The sequence below is a fragment of the Arachis ipaensis genome, chromosome B05, assembly GCF_000816755.2.
Source record: "Arachis ipaensis cultivar K30076 chromosome B05, Araip1.1, whole genome shotgun sequence".
In the NCBI taxonomy this organism is placed as follows: Eukaryota; Viridiplantae; Streptophyta; class Magnoliopsida; order Fabales; family Fabaceae; genus Arachis; species Arachis ipaensis.
The window spans coordinates 121,357,386-121,368,429 of NC_029789.2; positions in this window are offsets into that span (position 1 = coordinate 121,357,386).

An 11,044-nucleotide genomic window follows, 5' to 3' on the forward strand; every position below is an offset into this window, starting at 1 on the left:
GTAAAAGTCTCTTGTAGTTCTTGATAGTCTCCTCATTTGGCGGACAAAACAAAACAGTGTCATCTGCGAACTAAAGATGCGATAATTCTATGTTGTCTCCCCCAACCATCAAAGGAGAAATACGGCCGTTTCTAACTACCTCGCCGATCATTCTATGTAGAATGTCAACAACAAGTATAAATAAGAAGGGAGATATTGGGTCACCTTGTCGCAAACCTCTTTCCATCATAAATGGCTTTGTTGGTGAACCATTTATCAATACTGACATAGAAGCTGTGCCCACACACTCCATAACCCAAGCCCTCAATCTTCTCCCGAAACCCATCTTCTGCAGGACGATATCCACAAAGCTCCACTTAACTCTATCATATGCCTTCTGAAAGTCTAGCTTGATGATTGCTGCCTCCTTTTTCCTTAATTTGAGCCAATGCACAGTTTCACACGCAATGAGTGTCCCATCATGTATTTTGCGACCTTTGACAAACGCACTCTGAGTCTCCCCAATCAGCCTTGGCATTACTGCTCTCATCCTCCTAACCAACACCTTAGAGATCACCTTATACACACATCCAACCATGCTAATCGGGCGAAGGTACTTGATTTCCTTGGCCCTAACAAACTTAGGAGCCAAAGCAACCCAAGTGATATTGGCATCCTTAGGTAACTTGGCTGTCTGAAAGAAAGCAATCACAACTGCCGTAAACTCAGACCCGATCTCATCGCAGCACTTCTTAATAAAGTTCATGTTGTACACATCACTACCCGGTGCTTTAGACGATTCACAGTCCCACACTGCCTTTCTAATCTCTTCAACTGATGGCAATACCTCTAGCTCCACATACTCCTCTTTAGATATCCTAGTCACCAATCCATCCCTGAAGCCCACCCTAGGAGACTCCTTTTGATGATACAAATGCTTATAAAAATCTCTGATAGCAATCTTTATTCTAGCTAAGTTCCTAACAACCTCTCATTAATCATCAAAGCATCAATCTTGTTATTCCGCCTTCTAGCGGAAGCTATCTGGTGGAAGTATCTGGTATTTTTGTCCATATCCTTCGCATGCCTTGATCGTGACATTTGTTTCCAGTGCAACTCTTTTTTGATATACCATCTATCACAGTAGGTTACCAACGCCTTCCTTCTCACCTCCACTGTTCCATCATACACCCCGCTACTTACTTTGTCATCTAGCTTCTCTATCTCTTCCTCAAACTGCAGAATTTTCTTATCCATGTCCCCAAAATTGTCCTTGTGCCATCTTCCCAGAGGTGCTGTCAAAACCTTCAATTTATCTGTGAAATTTATCTCCCCTAAATCCCTCCATTCCTCTTTAACCATTGTTAGAAAACCTTCATGAGTAAACCATGAGTCAAGACTTCTGAAGGGTCTTGGCACGTCTTTCATCTTGGTATCTTCCACTATCAATGGATAGTGATCTGACAAACCCCTTGGTCCTCCTCTTAATCGAGTCTCTGGGAACTCCTCAACCCATTCCAGGCTGACCATTACTCTATCAATCTGACTACATGAACAGCCTCTAAACCACGTATACTTATGGTCATTAAGCGGCAAGTCCACTGATGAGCGGATAATTTATACCCTTTTTGACATTATTTTTACATAGTTTTTAGTATGTTTTAATTACTTTTAATTATATTTTTATGATTTTTTATTCAAAAATCACATTTCTGGACTTTACTACGAGTTTGTATATTTTTTCTGTGATTTCAGGTATTTTCTTACTAAAATTGAGGGACCTGAGCAAAAATCTGATTCAGATGCTGAAAAAGGACTGGAGATGCTGTTGGATTCTGACCTTCCTACACTCAAAGTAGATTTTCTGGAGCTACACAAGCCCAATTGGCGCGCTCTTTATTGCGTTGGAAAGTAGACATTCTGGGCTTTTCAGAAATATATAATAGTTTATACTTTGCCCGAGATTTTATGGCTTAAACTGGCGTTCAAAGTCAGCCTAAAATATCTTGGCGTAAAACACCCAAACTGGCACCAGAATTGGAGTTAAATGTCCAAACTGGCACCAAAGCTGGCTTTTAACTCCAGGAACAGCCTATGCACGTGTAAAGCTCAATGCTCAGCCCAAGCACGCACCAAGTGGGTCCCAGAAGTGGATTTCTGCACTATCTGCACTTAGTTACTCATTTTCTGTAAACCTAAGTTACTAGTTTAGTATAAAAACTACTTTTAGTGATTTATTTAAGAGTCTTTTGACCATCTTTTGGACGGATGTAATCATAGACTATCATTTGGGAGGCTGGCTTCACGGCCATGCCTAGACCTTTTTCACTTATGTATTTTCTATGGTGGAGTTTCTACACCCCATAGATTAAGGTGTGGAGCTCTGCTGTTCTTCATGAATTAATGCAATTACTACTGTTTTTCCTTCAATTCACGCCTACTTCTTCTCCAAGATATACTCTTGTTCTTAATTCAGTTAAGTCAGAATGAAGGGGTGACCCGTGACAATCACCCAATCTTCGTTACTCGCTTAGCCAAGATCGCGTGCCTGACAACCACAAAGCGATCTACATGATGTTCAACGTAGTCATTGGACGACAGCTAGAGTATACTCTCTTGGATATCTAATACACGAACCGAGTCCGTGAGATTAGTATCTTTGTGGTATAGGATAGAACAATTGGCAGCATTCCTGAGATCTGAAAAGTCTAAACCTTATCTTTGGTATTCCAAGTAGGATCTGGGAAGGGATGACTGTGACGAGCTTCAAACTTGCGAATGTTGGGTGCAGTGACAGTGTGCAAAAGGACAATGGTCCTATTTCGACGCTAGCAGGAACCGACAGATGATTAGCCATGCGGTGACAGCGCATATGGATTTGTTTTCATCCGAGAGGATCATACAGCTTGCCATGGAAGGAAGTAATGCATGGTTGGAAGAAGGCAGTAGGAAAGCAGAGGTTCAAAAGCAACAAAGCATCTCCAAACACTTATCTGAAATTCCCACCAATGAATTACATAAGTATCTCTATCTTATTTTATGTTTTATTTATATCTTAATTATTAAAACCTCATAACCATTTGAATCCGCCTGACTGAGATTTAAAAGATGACCATAGCTTGCTTCAAGCCGACAATCTTCGTGGGATCGACCCTTACTCACGTAAGGTTTATTACTTGGACGACTCAGTGCACTTGCTGGTTAGTTGCGCAGAGTTGTGAGAAAAGTTTGAGATCATGATTTCGCCTACCATCCACCAAATGCATATCTTGTATCCAATTTTTAAACTCTTCAACAACTATTGTTAAACTACCTGCATCTTTTGTTTCCTCTATTTGGACAATCTCATTAAAGTCCCCCATGAAGCAACAAAGGGTCTGACATAATCCAGCAATATAGCTCAACTCCTCCCACACAACAAGTTTCTCCTCTCTACCACGAGCACCATAAACTAAAAAGAATGCACAATTGAAATTATTCTTTAACAAGACCCCTTCGACACACAGCCATCTCTCCCCTTTATAACAATTATTCATCTTGAACATGAAATCATCCCACATTAACAACAACTCACCCAAAGCACCATCAGACGCAACATATTCCCATCCTACACTATTACAACCCCAAAGACGTGCAACATCAAATCTCATCACAACATGTGTTTTAGTTTCAACTAGACCTAGCATATTCAGCCTATTTTTCATTTTTAAGTCCTTAACCATTCTCAGCTTTCAATCTCCCCCCAACCCCCTAACATTCCAGGAACAAAAAATTATTTTAGAATATTATAACACACCTTTTTGGTATTTTTGGGTCTGCATCGCCTTGATTTTGCCTTTTGTTTTGCCAACCTTCTTTTTTGAGCATTTTCTTCATTCTGAGATTGGAGAATAGCCATAATATCCTCTTCTTCATCATATAGAATTGTGCCAGATTCCACTACTAGATCCCATGTCCTTTTATTTTCCAGCATTTTCTCATCTAATATTAAACTCAGATTGTCGCCTGTTTCCCCAATATTTTCAACACCTACTCCTACACCTACTCCCTCCCTGGTAGTCCCCTCAACATCATCCCCACCCTTCACCGTGCCAGAGATAGGCGAGCAGCCACCAACACCGGTCGTCATGGCTTGCTTTCCACCATTTTTTGCTCTGCCCTCTCCGCCTCACCATGACCATGAGTGACCGTTCGATTCAGCGGCCCCATCGCCGTAGTCCTTCCCTGGAGTAGCTACGCAAGGAGAGGTGTTCCTTGCACCTGCGATGTGAGCTGCAACCCGACCCGGTTGAGTAGCGCCTAGCCCACCAGTAGCTACTGACCCAACGCTTGTTTCAATTGGGTCAGCTGGAGAGATAGGGCCCAATTGCAAAAGCAAGCCCTTGTTATAGCAACTAGTGTATCTGGCCCAACTTCCATAATAGTTTGGATTTATTTTTCCCCCCTTTGACACCCGCTCGCGGCCCACTTAGCCTGCTTTCAAAAATTCCGGATCTTGTCCTTTCCGAATCGTCCTCATCACCGACAAAATCCTCTCCCACAAAATCAGCACTATCTTTAATTCTCTCTTGATTAGAATTATACATTACCATATTCATGAGATTGATGTTTGATTTGTCATAATTTCATTCATTCAAAATTTCTTCTGAAAGTACCATCCTATCCTTATTTTCTTCACCGTCCCTCGTCACCATCGTCAACAGCTCCACCGCCTCGTCCTTGAGTTTCTGTATGTTTGTTTGCCGTACCGATTTTATAACATTTTCTGTAAGGTCAAATGTTACACCGTTCAGTCGTTGTTTGCTGCTTGTGCCTCCATCATCCGCACTTACCAACTTACACCCCAGGCCATATGTCTCTCGTCCTACCTCTTTTACCAATACATCAAAACCACTGAGACCTATTGTAATATACACCCATTTGTTGATTACATCCAATACGCATGTATCGATCTGCACACGTCCAACACTAAAGGAATTGCACGATTCCGTCAAATTATCACACCTAACTACTTCCCCCTATTAACCTCCTATCATTTTGAAGGTGTCCGCTGACCATACATATAAAGGATCTCCAAAGCATTCTAACCACATTCTCCTAGTTTCACTCCTCTCCGCCTCCTCCCATCTCCATACGCTATGGAAAATTTGTAGAAGACTATTCATTTTAAAAGTGTAGGTTTCTTCGGCGCTCAGCACAGAATCAAATGTCAGTAGGGCTTTATACGCACCCAGTTCTCGTACTTGGATGACTTGAGGCAAGTTTATCTCAATCATCTCCTTCAAAGAACAAAAGTCAATGGCCTTTGTCGTCCCTCCTATTAGACTTCTCTGCAACCAATCGAGATTTTCTTTTGTCACCGTTACCTCGATCTTCTTAGTCCCCCCGTTCCCATGTTAATCTTGTTCTTTTTTCTCCTTTTTGACCTCGGATGTATTCAACCGCACGTCGCCACTAGCCTCCTCACGTTAAAGTTGCCAACCCATTTTGCTCTGATTATCTTGTCCTCTCTGAGATCTCTTTATGTCATTCGTACCCGATACCCTTCTGTACTTTGCTTCCCCTACGAATATTCACGTTGCAAGTATAGCTCTCAACCGACAAATAATCCTCGAATCAAATTTTAAGGAATTGGTTGTCACAAAGTTCAACCCCAATAAAAGTAACCGAAGTATTCAAACCTCGGTCGTCTCATAAGGAATGGGCAAACATGTGCATCAACATTGGTTAGAATTCCGGGGTTGCAAGTCATGAGTAAGAAATTAAACTAAGAAACTTTTCAAGCAAGAAATCTTAAAGTACAAGAAACTAAATCAAGCAACTAAAGCAAGGTATGAGCAATTTCAAACTAATAAAAGAACATCCAATATAATTCTACTTAAAACTAAACAAGTAACTATAACTAGAATTAAACAATGGGAATTTTTGGGTTTCAAATATGAATAATAAAAGCAACTCTTGGCTAGGCATAGGAATTGGGATCACTATCCTTGTCTAATAACCATATCTTGACAATTATGAGAAACCAAACTCATTAAGTTTACTTCTATACTTGAAGTATATTAAATGGTTTGATCAACATCAATCCATAAGGCCCAACCTAGCTACCAATTGACTTAGTAGTAGGCTAGTGTCAATGGTTATCAAATTGACCACTAAGGGTTCTCAAATCACCAAATCCATTAGACCCAATGACTCAAGTTTACCCAATTCCCTTAGCCTAGGCCAAGAGTAAAAAAACTACTACATAATCAAAGGAAACATTTTATCAAACACATGGTAAGCATTACTGAAAGACATATTCAAAATGCAATTAAATTGAATTTAAAAAGTACCCACTAACAATTATCAATGGAAAATTACTCAAATAACACAATCAATCATGGAAATCATCAATGTAACATTAACAATTCAAGATCCACAAGATTCACAAAATGGATATAAAATGGGAAATAACAAGAAAACATGAATCTAACACAAGATCTAAACAAGATTATACTAAGGAATTCAAATTAAGTAATCAAAACTAGAAATCAACAAAATCCAATTTAGAATTTCAGCAATGGGAGATCAAAATCAAACTAGATCTAGAGGAGAATAAGGGTTTCTCTCTCTAGAAGAACAAAAACTAAAAACTAGCTAAAATTGTGTCTCCATGTGTAATGGATGATCCCCCCTTTTTCCCCTAGAGTTCCTGGGTCTTTTCCATGCAAATTTAGCTTCAATTTGGTCCTGTCCAACTTCAGAAATCGCCAGGCACGATTTTATTTAATGAGGTCACGTGCAGCTCATCACGCATACGCGTCATGTACGCGTGCGCGTCGCTTGAATTTTTGTGATCCACGCGTGCGCGTCATGCACGTGTGTGCGTCGATGGAGATTATGCCAATCCACGCGGATGCGCCATTCTTCGCACGCCACACTCAACTCCTTGCATCCACGCGTGCGCGTGGTGTGCACCTGCGCGTCGAAGCTGATTTCCCAAAATCTAATTCTTCATGTTCCTTCCACTTGTGCATGCTTTCTTTCTCTCTTCTAAGCCACTCTTGCCCTATAAACTTTGAAATCACTCAACAAACACATCACGGCATCGAATGACAATAAAAGAGGATCGAAATATGGAAATTTTAAGGCAAAAGAAGTATGTTTTCCATCATGAAGCAATATTAGGAAGAGAACACAAAATCATGCAATTCTTGTGAATAAGTATGGAAAATATTGATAATAACCCCCCAAATTCTACAAATATAAACCACAAAATTGGGGTTTATCAAACCTCCCCATACTTAAACCGAGCATGTCCTCATGCTAAAAATAAAAAGACCAAAGACCATGGGAAGAAAGGGTTCATGAAGTGCAAATTACCTAAATGAATACATGCGACTAATGCAAAGGCATCTACCTACTTGGTCAAGGGTAAATCTATCCTCCAAGAACACATATGAGCAATTAGGATTAAAATGACATGTAGTCCATGAATCCTACCAATTTGAACATCAATATGAAGTGCATATAACTCGCGAGATGAACGCTTGTGAAAGCTGGAAACAACGGGTTGAGCATCGAACCTGCACCGGAACTGTATACGCTCTATTCCCTCGAGTGTATAGGGTTCGTCACTCAATCCTCTTCTAATCATGCTTTCCAAGATTTGTCTTTCATCTAACAATCAACAATTACTCAATTCATGCATACAAGTATCATGAGGTCTTGTTCATAGGTTGTAATGGGGCTAGGGTAAAGGTAGGGACGTATGAGGTCAAGTGAGCTTGAAATTTGAATCCTTGATTAACTTAAGATCTCACTACACACACAAAACAACCTATATGATTCTAATACAATGCCTAGCTACCCATGGGTTTCACCTTTCATATACTCATGCATTCTCTTTAGTTCACATTCCATATGCATTGTTATTGTTACTTTACTTTTGGGTATTTTTGTCCCCTTTTTATTGCTTTCTTTTTCCATATTCTTGTTTCTTCTATTTTTCTATTTCTTTTTCTTACATTCTTTTTCCTTCATTCTCTTTTATATTATATATATATATATATTTTTTTTCTTTGTTTGTCTCCTTTTTGGGGTTTCATGTACAAAAGTATTAATGCATATGGTTCAATCATTCAATACATGAGTATGTCCCCAATTCCCAAAATTTTTCAATTACAAATACAATTACATACCTTTACATCTACCCAAGTTCCCAAGTACACCCTCCCATTTGAATGATACACACCTTTACTCACCTAAGCTAATCAAGGATCCAAATCCAGGGACATTCATTGTTTTTTACTTAGGGGTGTTGATGTGCTCCATTCAAGAACAAAAAGGGTTTATCATGGGCTCAAAATTGGTTAGCAATGGTAGATAAAAGGGTTAAGGCTGTTTGGGAAAAGTGACTATTGAAGTGATGGCCTCAATCATGTAAATGTATTCATACACAAAGTAATGGATATATAGAATCAGCCAAAGCAAGGATTGCAATCATAGAGAGAGAATAATGCACACAAGAATGGAAAATAATGGTTAGAAGATATAACCACACAATAAGGCTTAAAACTCACATGCTTGTGTTCTTAGCTTAATCACTATACTCCAAAATACATTCTTCAAGCAAGTTTATCGCAAAAAAATTTTCAAAATTGGTAGGGTACCCTGAAAATACAGTTTCTTGGAAAAGAAATCATCACCCTAACTAACCAAGTAATCCTAACAAGAAAAACTAACTAAACATGCAAGGTGTCCTAATTAACAAAACAAAAGAGAAATAAAGTCCATGAATGTTGAAAAGAGTAGATTATTACCCACGGAGATCGGTCGAACGACCTCCCCACACTTAAGAATTAGCACGGTCCTCTGTGCTACTAGCAAGATGCAAGTGGTGGTCGGGTTTGGAACTTCCACTATCCCGCTCGCGAGTGCCTTCTTCACTTAAGTACGAGGTGGATGTGGAGATCTCCGGTTCCTCCATAGAAGGAGTCACACAACTCAAAAGCTTCTTGATGTAAGCATACCGGCGTTGGTTCCGCCATTCATATCTATATATCTTCTTGTGGAGGTCTTCAAGCCGTTGGTGGGAAGATCCTTGTGATGTAGAAGAAGTGGTAGGAATAACTGAGGGAGCGGCTATATCAAGGGTCTTGTGTTCTGCCGGAGGTTTGAGATACTTTCCGGTTGGGACCACGTCGCTGATGAGCGGATAATTTATACACTTTTTGGCATTATTTTTAGTATGTTTTTAGTAGAATCTAGTTACTTTTAGGGATGTTTTCATTAGTTTTTATGTTAAATTCACATTTCTGGACTTTACTATGAGTTTGTGTATTTTTCTGTGATTTCAGGTATTTTCTAGCTGAAATTGAGGGACTTGAGCAAAAATCAGATTCAGAGGTTGAAAAAGGACTGTTGATGCTGTTGGATTCTGACCTCCCTGCACTCAAAATGAATTTTCTGGAGCTACAGAACTTGAAATGGCGCGCTTCCAATTGAGTTGGAAAGTAGACATCCAGGGCTTTCCAGAAATATATAATAGTCCATACTTTGCCCAAGTTTAGATGATGCAAACTGGCGTTCAATGCCAGCTCTCTGCCAAATCCTGGCGTCCAGCGCCAGAAACAAGTTGCAAAGTGGAGTTCAACGCCCAAAATGGCACAAAAGCTGGCGTTCAACTCCAAGAATGACCTCTCCACGTGTAGACTTCAAGCTCAGCCCAAGCACACACCAAGTGGGCCCCGGAAGTAGATTTATGCATCAATTACTTACTTCTGTAAACCCTAGTAGCTAGTTTATTATAAATAGGACTTTTTTACTATTGTATGAGACATCTTTTGATCATTTTTAGATCTCTAGACCTCCATGGGAGGATGGCCATTTGGCCATGCTTACCCTCTATTCACTTATGTATTTTTAACGGTAGAGTTTCTACACTCCATAGATTAAGGTGTGGAGCTCTGCTGTTCCTCAAGGATTAATGCAAAGTACTACTGTTTTCTATTCAATTCAACTTGTTCCGCTTCTAAGATATCCATTCACACTTCAACCTGAATGTGATGAACGTGACAATCATCATCATTTCCTATGAACGCGTGCCTGACAACCACTTCCGTTCTACCTTAGATTGAATGAGTATTTCTTAGATTTCTTAACCAGAATCTTCGTGGTGTAAGCTAGATTGATGGCGGCATTCATGAGAATCCAGAAAGTCTAAACCTTGTCTGTGGTATTCCGAGTAGGATTCTGGGATTGAATGACTGTGACGAGCTTCAAACTCGCGATTGCTGGGCGTAGTGACAGACGCAAAAGGAGGGTGAATCCTATTCCAGCATGATCGGGAACCTCAGATGATTAGTCGTGCTGTGACAAAGCATTTGGACCATTTTTACAAGAGGAGGGGATGTAGCCATTGACAATGGTGATGCCCTTGCATAAAGCCAGCCATGGAAAGGAGTAAGACTGATTGGATGAAGACAGCAGGAAAGCAGAGATTCAGAGGAACGAAAGCATCTCTACACGCTTATCTGAAATTCTCACCAATGAATTACATAAGTATTTCTATCCTCATTTTATTATATCATTTTCGAAAACTCTATAACTATTTTATATCTGCCTGACTGAGATTTATAAGGTGACCATAGCTTGCTTCATACCAACAATCTCCGTGGGATTCGACCCTTACTCACGTAAGGTATTACTTGGACGACCCAGTGCACTTGCTGGTTAGTTGTGCGAAGTTGTGAACCATGGTATTGGCATCGCGTTTTTGGTGCCATTGCCAGGGAAAGAAAGAGCAATGAATTTTACATAATCAAAGTGTAATCACAATTTCTGCGCACCAAGTTTTTGGCGCCGTTGCCGGGGATTGTTCAAGTTTGGACAACTGACGGTTCATCTTGTTGCTCAGATTGGGTAACTTTCTTTTCGTTTTCTTTTCAAAAAAGTTTTCAAAATTTTTTCAAAAAAAAAATCTTTCAAAAATTTCTCCTTTGTTTTCGAAAAAAAAAAATTTTCAAAAATATATTTTTCTTCAGAATTTTTAAGAATGAATTCTAGTGTTTCATAAAGCATG